Consider the following 13,471-nt stretch of genomic DNA (forward strand, 5'->3'; position numbering starts at 1 on the left):
CAACAGATCCTCTCGTAGAGGAAGAGGTCAGGGATCTTCTATGAGTAATTCCTGAATATCGAGATACCAGGCCCTCCTTGGCCAGTCTGGAACAATGAGTATCGCCTGAACCCTTGTTCTTCTTATCTTTATCACCTTTGGAATGAGTGGAAGTGGAGGGAACACATATACCGACGGAAACACCCACGGTGTCACTAGGGCGTCCACCACCATCGCTTGAGGGTCCCTTGACCTGGAACAATATCTCTGAAGTTTCTTGTTGAGGCGGGACGCCATCATGTCTATTTGAGGAATTCCCTAACGACTTGTCACTTCTGCAAAGACCTCTTGATGAAGACCCCACTCTCCTCGATGGAGATCGTGTCTGCTGAGGAAGTCTGCTTCCAAGTTGTCCACTCCTGGAATGAAGACCGCTGACAGAGCGCTTGCATGTTTCTCTGCCCAGCGAAGAATTCTCGTGGCCTCGGCCATTGCCGCTCTGCTTTTTGTTCCGCCCTGGCGGTTTATGTACGCCACTGCTGTTATGTTGTCTGACTGAATCAAGATGGGAAGACAGCAAAGAAGATGATCTGCTTGCAGAATGCCGTTGTAAAAGGCCCTTAATTCCAGAATGTTTATGTGCAGACAAGCTTCCTGGCTTGACCATTTTCCCTGAAAATTTCTCCCCTGTGTGACTGCTCCCCAGCCTCGGAGACTTGCATCTGTGGTCACCAGGATCCAATCCTGAATCCCGAACCTGCATCCCTCCAGAAGGTGAGAACTGTGCAGCCACCACAGAAGGGAGATCCTGGTCCTGGAAGATAGGAATATTTTCCGGTGCATGTCCAGGTGAGACCCGGACCACTTGTCCAGCAGTTCCCACTGAAACACCCTGGCATGGAATCTGCCATACTGAATGGCCTCGTAGGCCGCCACCATCTTCCCCAGCAACCGAGTGCATTGAAGAATCGACACTCTTGCCGGTTTCAGAATCTGTTTTACCATGTTCTGTGTTTCCAGAGCCTTTTCCACTGGAAGAAAAACTCTCTGTAATTCTGTATCCAGAATCATACCCAGGAACGACAACCGTGTCGTCGGAACCAACTGTGATTTTGGCAAGTTTAGGAGCCAACCATGTTGTTGCAGAATCGTCAGAGAGAGTGCAACGTTTTTCAGCAATTGTTCCTTGGATCTTGCCTTTATCAGGAGATCGTCCAAGTACAGGATAATTGTGACTCCCTGCTTGCGCAGGAGAACCATCATTTCCGCCACAACCTTGGTGAAAATCCTCAGAGCCGTGGACAGACCAAACGGCAACGTCTGGAATTGGTAATGACAATCCTGAACAGCAAACCTCAGGTATGCCTGATGTGGAGGATATATGGGAACGTGTAAGTAGGCATCCTTTATGTCGACCGACACCATAAAATCTTCCTCCTCCAGACTGGAGATCATTGCTCGGAGAGATTCCATCTTGAATTTGAATTTTTTTAGAAAGAAATTGAGAGATTTTAGGTTCAGAATCGGTCTGACCGAGCCATCCGGCTTTGGTACCACAAACAGACTCAAATAAAAACCCTCCCCCTGTTGTGACAATGACTTGATTTTGACACAGCTTTAGTATCGCAGCGCATACAACCTCTCTTTCTGGAACAGAAACTGGCAAGGCCGATTTGAAAAATCGGTGAGGGGGCATGTCCTGAAACTCTAATTTGTACCCTTGGTCTACTATTTCTAATATCCAAGGATCCAGGTCCGAGTGCACCCAGACCTGACTGAAGAACCTCAGACGTGCTCCCACTGGTGCGGACTCCCGCAGAGGAGCCCCAGCGTCACGCGGTGGATTTGGTAGAAGCCGGAGAGGACTTCTGCTCTTGGGATCTTGCCACAACCGGTGACCTTTTTCCCCTTCCTTTCCTCTCGCAGCAAGGGAGGAGGACCCTCGTCCTTTCTTGTATTTATTGGGCCGAAAGGACTGCATCTGATAGTGGGGCGTTTTATTCTGTTGTGCAGGAACATAAGGTAAAAATTACGACTAACCCGCGGTAGCCGTAGATACCAGGTCAGTGAGGCCGTCACCAAACAAGACACTACCGTTAAACGGTAACGACTCCATCGCCTTCTTCCGAGTCAGCATCAGCATTCCATTGATGAATCCACAAAGCTCTCCCTGCTGAGACTGCCATGGAATTGGCCCTTGATCCCAAAAGGCCAATATCCCTTACAGCTTCTTTTAAATATGCTGCAGCGTCCCTGATATGACCCAGAGTCAAAAGCACATTGTCCCTGTCTAGGGTATCTCTCTCAGATGACAAGTTATCTGCCCACTTTTCAATAGTGCTACTCACCCATGCCGAAGCAACGGCAGGCCTGAGCAGCGACCCTGTAGTGACATAAATGGATTTTAGTATATTTTCCTGCTTACGGGCTGCCGTGTCAGGAGACGGAAGCGCCACCTTTTTGGATAGACGCAATAAAGCTTTGTCTACTGTGGAGGTTGACTCCCACTTTTCCCTGTCCCCAAAAGGAAACGGATATGCCACTGGAATTCTTTTGGGAACCTGTATCTTCTTGTCAGGATTTTCCCAAGCCTTTTCAAAAAGAGCGTTCAGTTCATGAGAGGGAGGAAACGTTACCTCAGGTTTCTTTCCTTTATACATACAGTCCCTAGTATCAGGAACCGCAGGGTCCTCTGTTATATGCAATACTTCTTTTATTGCCACAATTATATACTGAATGCTCTTAGCCAGTTTTGGATTCAATCTGGCATCACTATAGTCGACACTGGAATCCGAGTCCGTGTCGTTATCTGTATCTGCTATCTGGGTAAAAGCACGTACCTGTGACCCCGAAGGGGTCTGAGCTTGTGACAATGCATCCTCCATGGATTTTCTCCATGTCTGGTTCTTAGACTCAGATTTATCAAACCTCTTAGACAACCGAGTCACATTTGCATTCAAAACACTCAACATATTTACCCAATCATCCGTCGGCGGTGCCGACACGGTCACTCTCACAGTCTTCTGTCCCCACTCCAGCCTCCTTCCTGGGAAGAGCACTCAGCCTCAGACATGTCGACACCCACGTACCGACACCCACAACCACACTGGGGCTATAGGAGACAGACCCACAACAAAGCCTGTTAGAGAGACACAGAGGGAGTTCTGCCAGCTCACAACCCAGCGCCTATCCCGGTACTGAAGAGAGTAAAAAGACTGCCCAGACCTGTTAGCGCTATATATATATATATATATATATATATATATATATATATATATATATATATATATATATATATATATATATATATATATACACACATACATACATACATATACACATATATATATATATATATATAGAAGAAAAATGGTATACCCGGCACTCCTTGAAGCCAATAGTTTATCTGCTGCGGTGCCCTCCGAGTGACACTAGGTCACAGATATGTAGCGTGGATTTGGCGGCGGCACTCAGACAGACTCATCAATGCAAAAAACTGGTCATTTATTTAGACCGTGGAGACCGACATGTTTCGGGGCAGCACCCCGTCCTCAGGGTCAAACAGCAAGTAAAACATACAATCACAAATCACATACATAAATACCCGTCCCAATAAACGTGAACTTACTCACCTGTTTCTCCGCGTGTCCGCCCGTCACACCGCTCAGCTGTGTGCTGTGTCGCCGGATACTGACGTGTCAGGTGCGCCGGAGGAACAGGGTAGTAACCATGGTAACAACCGAAGCACTTTACTAAGCATCGCGGCTGTGACCACAGTAAGATCCTGTGTAATACAAATATATAAAGGGTGAAAATAAACACAATATTCAACATATGGTGATACAAGGAAATAAAATCATTAAAAAACGGCACTAGGTAAACACAGACTAGCAATATTGATCATATTAGAATCTATTAGTATTCAAAGCTAATCACGACCATCTATGTATGAACAATCTATATAAAATATCTATATGAAATAGAATATGGTGGTGATAGCTCCCCTCTTAGATTCTGCGTATAATCAAATTGGCCATATATTATATAAATGTAAAGCTATGTATTAACCAAGGGTGATATGATATATTATTAAGTTAATTAAAGGAATGGCCTAAAGATAACATTGTAGGCCCATTACTTCATTTAAACCTCTGGGGGCTAACGTACCGAGGGAAAATATCCATCGGGTTTCCTTCTGCAGGAGTCGCTTGGCCCTATCTCCACCCCTGGGCATAATGGGTACATGATCAATAAGAGTAGCTCTTATGCTCGACACTCCGTGCTTAGCTAGCAGGCAGTGTCTCGCAAATGGCTGCTCACTGTTGCCCTTTTCGTAGGCTTTTTTGATGGCGCTGCGACGCAGGGCCATCCTTTCTCTAAATTGACGGATGGTTTTGCCCACGTAGACTAGTCCACACGGGCACTTCAAAATATACACCACATGTGTTGTCGTACATGTTAATCTATGCCTAATTGGTAGTTTCTTGCCAGAGTGTGGATGATTGAACGTGGTGCCAGACTCCAGGGTATTGCAGGTAGCACATCCTAGGCATCTATAGCATCCGTTCTTAGGTCTCAAGAAGTGCGCCGATTGGCTCTTTGTTAAGGTAGAGATATCAAGTTTCATTATCATATCACCTATATTATGACTTCGTTTGAAGCTGGGAAGTAGCCGTGTATCAGATAAATCAGACAAGGCTTTGTCTGTTTGAATGATTGGCCACCATTGTTTTGCTCTTTTAACTACTGCCTTGGATGCTGTGGAAAATCTATTAACCCATGGTAAGATGTTGGTACTACCTTCCCTGTTTCTGGGTTGCAAGGACTGAGTTCTAGATAGTTTTAACACTTTACGTTTAGCTATCTCCAGTTCCCCCAATGGGTACCCACGTTGTACAAATTTCTCAATCATTTGATCAAGGGCTATCACAGTTTCCCCAGGGTCAGAAGTGATTCGTCTGACACGAAGGAACTGCGAATAAGGAAGCCCTCGACGCAGTGACTGTGGGTGAAAGCTGTGGTAATTTAACAGACTATTGCGGTCTGTGGGTTTCACATATACTGATGTTGTCAGTTTATCACCCTTGTGACTGATGCTGACATCCAAAAAATGTATGTTCACAGTGCTTACTTCATAGGTGAACTTCACTGGATGTACCCGTGTATTAAACTGTTCCCATAACTCAATCAGATCAGCTTCTGTACCCTGCCACAGGACCAGCAGGTCATCTATGTATCGCCTGTAATACCAGGTCTGGGTCACTACTGCTGGATCCATGTAGAACATTTGCTTTTCAACTGTATACATAAAAGCATTAGCGTACGATGGGGCCACCGCAGACCCCATCGCACACCCAGCAATTTGTAGAAAAAAACGCCCATCATGAAAAAAATAATTTCGATTCAATACCATACTCAATAATTTGAGAAAAAAACTAATTTCTGGGCCATGATAATCAGGATTATCCATTATCAGGGATCTCACAGCCTCCACACCTGCATCATGTGGGATGCAGGTGTAGAGGCTTGCAACATCCGCACTACAAAGAACAAGCTCATCTGGCACTGGAGTGAGATGTTCTATCTGTGTTAACAATGAGGTGGTATCTCGTAAATAAGAAGGCAAGGCCTGTATACAGGGATTAAGGTATGCGTCTAGAAAGACTGATATGGGATGGTAGATGGATCCTCTAGCGGAGACTATTGGTCGCCCAGGTGGATCCTTTAGCGTCTTGTGCACCTTAGGTACTATATAAAATAATGGTGCCCTAGGATATTCAACTTTAAGGGCTGCACACAGTTCTGTCGAAATTATCTTATCCTCACAAGCTGAGGATATTACGATGTTGAGTTCTTCCTGATATTCTTTTGTGGGATCCTTGGTCATGAGCTGGTAAGTAGTAGTGTCGTTCAGTTGGCGCTGACATTCCTCCATATATTTCGACAAGTCCTGTATGACCACCGCCCCTCCCTTATCGGCCTTGCGTATTACAATGTCCGTTCTTTTGGACAACTCTTGTAGGGTACAGCGCTCAGCTTAAGGGAGGGGCGGTGGTCATACAGGACTTGTCGAAATATATGGAGGAATGTCAGCGCCAACTGAACGACACTACTACTTACCAGCTCATGACCAAGGATCCCACAAAAGAATATCAGGAAGAACTCAACATCGTAATATCCTCAGCTTGTGAGGATAAGATAATTTCGACAGAACTGTGTGCAGCCCTTAAAGTTGAATATCCTAGGGCACCATTATTTTATATAGTACCTAAGGTGCACAAGACGCTAAAGGATCCACCTGGGCGACCAATAGTCTCCGCTAGAGGATCCATCTACCATCCCATATCAGTCTTTCTAGACGCATACCTTAATCCCTGTATACAGGCCTTGCCTTCTTATTTACGAGATACCACCTCATTGTTAACACAGATAGAACATCTCACTCCAGTGCCAGATGAGCTTGTTCTTTGTAGTGCGGATGTTGCAAGCCTCTACACCTGCATCCCACATGATGCAGGTGTGGAGGCTGTGAGATCCCTGATAATGGATAATCCTGATTATCATGGCCCAGAAATTAGTTTTTTTCTCAAATTATTGAGTATGGTATTGAATCGAAATTATTTTTTTCATGATGGGCGTTTTTTTCTACAAATTGCTGGGTGTGCGATGGGGTCTGCGGTGGCCCCATCGTACGCTAATGCTTTTATGTATACAGTTGAAAAGCAAATGTTCTACATGGATCCAGCAGTAGTGACCCAGACCTGGTATTACAGGCGATACATAGATGACCTGCTGGTCCTGTGGCAGGGTACAGAAGCTGATCTGATTGAGTTATGGGAACAGTTTAATACACGGGTACATCCAGTGAAGTTCACCTATGAAGTAAGCACTGTGAACATACATTTTTTGGATGTCAGCATCAGTCACAAGGGTGATAAACTGACAACATCAGTATATGTGAAACCCACAGACCGCAATAGTCTGTTAAATTACCACAGCTTTCACCCACAGTCACTGCGTCGAGGGCTTCCTTATTCGCAGTTCCTTCGTGTCAGACGAATCACTTCTGACCCTGGGGAAACTGTGATAGCCCTTGATCAAATGATTGAGAAATTTGTACAACGTGGGTACCCATTGGGGGAACTGGAGATAGCTAAACGTAAAGTGTTAAAACTATCTAGAACTCAGTCCTTGCAACCCAGAAACAGGGAAGGTAGTACCAACATCTTACCATGGGTTAATAGATTTTCCACAGCATCCAAGGCAGTAGTTAAAAGAGCAAAACAATGGTGGCCAATCATTCAAACAGACAAAGCCTTGTCTGATTTATCTGATACACGGCTACTTCCCAGCTTCAAACGAAGTAATAATATAGGTGATATGATAATGAAACTTGATATCTCTACCTTAACAAAGAGCCAATCGGCGCACTTCTTGAGACCTAAGAACGGATGCTATAGATGCCTAGGATGTGCTACCTGCAATACCCTGGAGTCTGGCACCACGTTCAATCATCCACACTCTGGCAAGAAACTACCAATTAGGCATAGATTAACATGTACGACAACACATGTGGTGTATATTTTGAAGTGCCCGTGTGGACTAGTCTACGTGGGCAAAACCATCCGTCAATTTAGAGAAAGGATGGCCCTGCGTCGCAGCGCCATCAAAAAAGCCTACGAAAAGGGCAACAGTGAGCAGCCATTTGCGAGACACTGCCTGCTAGCTAAGCACGGAGTGTCGAGCATAAGAGCTACTCTTATTGATCATGTACCCATTATGCCCAGGGGTGGAGATAGGGCCAAGCGACTCCTGCAGAAGGAAACCCGATGGATATTTTCCCTCGGTACGTTAGCCCCCAGAGGTTTAAATGAAGTAATGGGCCTACAATGTTATCTTTAGGCCATTCCTTTAATTAACTTAATAATATATCATATCACCCTTGGTTAATACATAGCTTTACATTTATATAATATATGGCCAATTTGATTATACGCAGAATCTAAGAGGGGAGCTATCACCACCATATTCTATTTCATATAGATATTTTATATAGATTGTTCATACATAGATGGTCGTGATTAGCTTTGAATACTAATAGATTCTAATATGATCAATATTGCTAGTCTGTGTTTACCTAGTGCCGTTTTTTAATGATTTTATTTCCTTGTATCACCATATGTTGAATATTGTGTTTATTTTCACCCTTTATATATTTGTATTACACAGGATCTTACTGTGGTCACAGCCGCGATGCTTAGTAAAGTGCTTCGGTTGTTACCATGGTTACTACCCTGTTCCTCCGGCGCACCTGACACGTTAGTATCCGGCGACACAGCACACAGCTGAGCGGTGTGACGGGCGGACACGCGGAGAAACAGGTGAGTAAGTTCACGTTTATTGGGACGGGTATTTATGTATGTGATTTGTGATTGTATGTTTTACTTGCTGTTTGACCCTGAGGACGGGGTGCTGCCCCGAAACATGTCGGTCTCCACGGTCTAAATAAATGACCAGTTTTTTGCATTGATGAGTCTGTCTGAGTGCCGCCGCCAAATCCACGCTATATATATATATATATATATATATATCTCAATTAGCACCAAATCACTTGTGCCCCTCCTCCCCCCCGTTTTGCACTTTATTAGTTGCACAGCAGTGTGGAGGTCAGGGCCAGCGTCTCTGCAGCTTCTGTGAAGAGAAAATGGCGCTGGTCAGAGCTGTGTGGGCTAAGCCCCGCTCACTACATGGCGCGCTTCAGTCCCGCTTAAATTTATATTTATACTGGCGGGGGTCCCTTAACTGGTGCCTAGGCACGGTTTTATCTTATGCCAGTGCTGTTTGAGGTTTTCATGCTGTCCAGGGCGCCCCCCCTGCGCCCTGCACCCTGCAGTGCCGTGTTATGTGTGGGAGCATGGCGCGCTGCGCGGTACCTCAAACGCGTCTTCTGCAGTCACTGAAGTCTTCTGATCTTCTCATACTCACCCGGCTTCTGTCTTCTGGCTCTCTGAGGGGGGTGACGGTGCGGCTCCGGGAACAAGCAGCTGGGTGGACCAAGTGATCGAATCCTCTGGATCTAATGGTGTCCAGTAGCCTAAGAAGCAGAGCCTTTGAACTCAGAAGTACGTCTGCTTCTCTCCCCCTCAGTCCCACGATGCAGGGAGTCTGTTGCCAGCAGGTCTCTCTGAAAATAATAAACCTAACAAAAGTCTTTTTCCGAGAAACTCAGGAGAGCTCCTCAGTGTGTGACCAGTCTCTCTGGGCACAGAATCTAACTGGAGTCTGGAGGAGGGGCATAAAGGGAGATGCCAGTTCACACCCATTTAAGGTCTTAAAGTGCCCATGTCTCCTGCGGATCCCGTCTATACCCCATGGTTCTTGAAGCATCCCCAGCATCCTCTAGGATGTATGAGAAAGCCCCCCTAAGAGTGGCTAACCACTCTGGTTCTCTAGCTGGGATCTGCGCTACAACAGTGCAATCCTGATTACATGGGATGGGATCTTCCTGAGAAGATAAGTCATCTGCAGCATATGAGACAGAGTCTCTAGACATGTTTGCTTGTACACCCCACACACACACACGGTACAGGGCAGACAGAGTTTCCCCCCCAAGAATGGCAGAGAGACACAGAGATTGGAGCCAACCCACACACAGCGCTATATAGGTATAGAGAGACCCTTAATCAGCACTGACTTTGTCCCTTAATAGGTGACAGTCTTTACACAGCCTCCCCTCCCTTCTACAACCCCCTGGTACCGTACAGATAGCTGGAGGTGCTCTGGAGGGACTGCTCTTCCACTGGCAGCGTGTCTGCAGGTAGCAAAATGGCGCTGAACACTGCTGGGTCTGCTCTGAGAAGCCCCGCCCCCTTAATGGTGCAGTCTTGCCGCTCTTCCAAGATTATACTGGCCCGAGGATTTTGTGCTGGCTGAGATCCGCAGACCCCGACAGGCTTTCTGGTCAGTGTAGGGTTAAGGCGCCGGCTCAGGGCGCCCCTCACAGCGCTGCACCTAACTACCGCTGAGCCTCCCGGAGCCTACCCAGCTTGCTAGGAGAGGTCGGTGACTCACTCGCCACAAACTTCAGCTCTGCAAGGGGATGGCGGCATGCTGCTGGGGTGAACGTTCCCCTGCGGCAGAGAGCGATCTATCCCCTCTGGAGCTCAGTGCCTAGTCAGCGGAGACAGTGGCTCAGACCCCGTAGGGCGGACACTGCTCCCCCCCTCTGTCCCTCGATGCAGAGAGGCTGTTGCCAGCAGCCTCCCTGTAAAATAAAAACTTAAAAATCAACTTTTACTAAGAAAGCTCTGTAGAGCTCCCCTAGCTGTGACCGGCTCCTCCAGGCACATTTTCTAAACTGAGTCTGGTAGGAGGGGCATAGAGGGAGGAGCCAGCCCACACTGTTAAACTCTTAAAGTGCCAATGGCTCCTGGTGGACCCGTCTATACCCAATGGTACTAATATGGACCCCAGCATCCTCTAGGACGTAAGAGAAAGGAAAGATGATGGAGCATGTAACCATTTTCACGTACGCTGGAGTTCATAGAGTAGAAATTATAGAGTAGATGAGAATCTGCGCAAATTAGCTAATGGAGCAGCTAAAAAAACTATTTCTTCGTGTATATCCCTTTACACCAAAAGTACACAATTAGATAGAGGAAAAGGAAACAGATTCAAAGCGCTCCAAAAGCACCCAATTTTACACATAAACACCAAGAACCGGGGGAGAATAAAATTTATATACCGTAGTTAGGGTATTGAAATGCGCAGTTCAAATTCAATGATAGCCTTCTTAATTCTAAGGTGAATTATATCACACCAAACAAACAAACAAATGTAGTAGCGCATAAACATCCCCATCGGTATTAACAGCAGCAAATTGTAAAGATCCTCAGACTCCCGGATGAAATAGAAATATCCTGGAAAGATGATTCTGTAACAAACTGTAACCACCTTTACATATATATGAGCCCCAAGGCTCATAAAGGGCTACAGAGGAATAGAGAAAGTGCAATAGTGCAGTTAACCTTTTAAAATCACACAGATTTACTTACATATTGCACTTACACCAAACAGACGGAAACAGGCACATATTTAATCCTCTACGCTTTAACAGCAGCTGGTAATGCCCTCGACCCAGCTGCCAGGGATCAGGGCATTGCCCCAATATCTCTCAGCTGTATGGAGGCCATAATTATGGGTACACCGCTGGCCAATCTGCCGACTGGTAAGTGCATACACACTTAACAATCGTCTGCCCGAAATGTCATGCCTGACATCACAACTGGTCGGGCATTTAAATGTGCCCACCCATTTGAGAGGTCAGTCATGGCGGTCCCTTGACACACAGCCAGATGTGCCGATATAATACATCACTCAGGGTGTACCCAGTTTAAAGGACATGAAACTTTTCAATATCTCTACTCCAACCTCCAATCTGTTTATAGCTTTCTAGAGCGCCACACAATACTAGCAATTCCTTGAGCATGTAAATCAGTATGTCTTCAGTAGATATAAATGCTGTATACATTTGTTTATTTCATTATTACATTACTATTATTTCTGTCTCTCACAATCTGCTTTTGTTCCCAGTGTGAAATAAAAGGTTTCCCCCAGAGGGGAAATTGCTAAAGAGGAAGATCATTAATCCACTGTGAAATAAAATCTGCATTCCAGAGACGACTGCATGTTACACAGGCTCTGACCATAATAAAATAATTTAAATAATGAATGAATGAATGAGGACACCATTGCACTGTTTTAGAGACTGTAAATTCAACAATTTGATTTTGCATATAATTATACGTTCTTCATAATCAGACCGGTCATGCGGGCCCACCGAGAAGCATGAATGCTGATAGTATTTCTTTTACAATTTCAGCATGTTCTCTGCCCACTTTATATTCATCCTAAAACCAGACTGGTCAGTCACATACAGGCATGCCAACTACCCACTCATTTTGATCTTGTGTGTGACCATTGCCATGTCTTGTTTTGTATTGCAATCAGTTCCAAGTTTTGCTTATGAATCAGGCATGCGATTTTATTTCATATTATACCCCTTTCAGACTGACAGAGCCGGGTCACACCCGGGAATGTGTTCCGGGATGCATCCCGGGATTGACCCCTTTTCAGACTGCACTTACACCTGGGATCGGCCCGGGACAGCCCCATTCACAATGATCCCGGGAAATTAGAAATGGACATTTTTCTGGCCAGTCCCATTCTTTTTACGGTTGTTGTCATGCACCTTCAAGAAATGCTTCTTTTGAGTCTTCGTTTTATTTACAACTTGCTGTTGTGTGCGTTTAATGCCTCTGGCTTGAAGCAGCTTTGCAATATTTTTATAAATGACTGCATCCTTCACTGTGCCTGTGATCTGTTTTTTAATCTCCTCCTCACCCCTTATGCGGGTGGTCTTCAGTATTCCGGCTGTCGGTATCCCGGCGCACAGTATACCGGCGCCGGAATCCCGACAGCCGGCATACCGACACTTATTCTCCCTTGTGGGGGTCCACGACCCCCCTGGAGGGAGAATAAAATAGCATGGCGCGCATAGCGCGCCAGCGTGGCGAGCGTAGCGAGCCCGCAAGGGGCTCATTTGCGCTCGCCACACTATCGGTAAGCCGGCGGTCGGGCTCCCGGCGCCGGTATACTGGTCACCGGGAGCCCGACCGCCAGCATACCATACTACACCCCCCTTATGCTGAGCAGCTCTTTCCCTTCCTGATCAGTCCAGGTCGCCACGACTGTCTCCTCCGCTTCCTGGACGCTTCCCCGGGCTCTGGATGATGACATCATCTTTTCTGAGCCTGGGGAAGCTCCAATGAGAGGCCTTTTAACAGTCCCGGGTACTGAATACCGGGAAGGGCCCAATCACACTACACTGCATCCCGGGACGATCCCAGATTCATCCCTGGTCGTAACCTTGTTCCTGTACCCTTTCACACTGAGCAGTTTCCCAGGTTGATGCGCGTTCATGTGCAATTACCCGGGAAATTTCTCAGTCTGAAAGGGGTATGAGTAGCTCAATGACATCATGCAGACAGCGATACTGGGCAGCATGACACTCATGTGCGCCTTCACTTTCACAGCGCCTGAGCACATGCTTACTCACCTGGATGAGTCTCTACTTGATCACACTAAAATTAGGATCTGGCTAAATGTACAAAGGTAAGATCCTGTGCATGAAAGGCATCTTATACATAAGCAATTCACGCCGCAGGGATTTAGTGCACAAGTGTGAGAACAAGCACTGTTCTAGGGTTGATACATCACAGCAAATCATGTGTCTTAAACGTAGTTACAGTCATAATGGGCACAAACGGTCATAAATATTTTACAATACCTAATGTATATAAATTGTGCATGTGAACGGCTTACTTTGTCCTTTGTTTATGGCTCTCCTATACTTATTGCTAGAAGCCAATGGGTGCATTATGCAATGATAATGGGGGCGGTGAAGAGACAGATTTTGCAGCATTTTAAAAGT

General features: G+C 46.0%; 1 protein-coding gene across 1 annotated transcript in view; it reads right to left on the reverse strand.

Moving 5' to 3' along the window:
* The window catches only part of JMJD1C (jumonji domain containing 1C), a 438,983-nt gene that overhangs the window by 347,345 nt on the left and 78,167 nt on the right, over nucleotides 1-13,471 (reverse strand). The gene's annotated exons all lie outside the window — the stretch shown is intronic.

Source organism: Pseudophryne corroboree, chromosome 3 (genome assembly GCF_028390025.1).
Source record: "Pseudophryne corroboree isolate aPseCor3 chromosome 3, aPseCor3.hap2, whole genome shotgun sequence".
NCBI lineage: Eukaryota > Metazoa > Chordata > Amphibia > Anura > Myobatrachidae > Pseudophryne > Pseudophryne corroboree.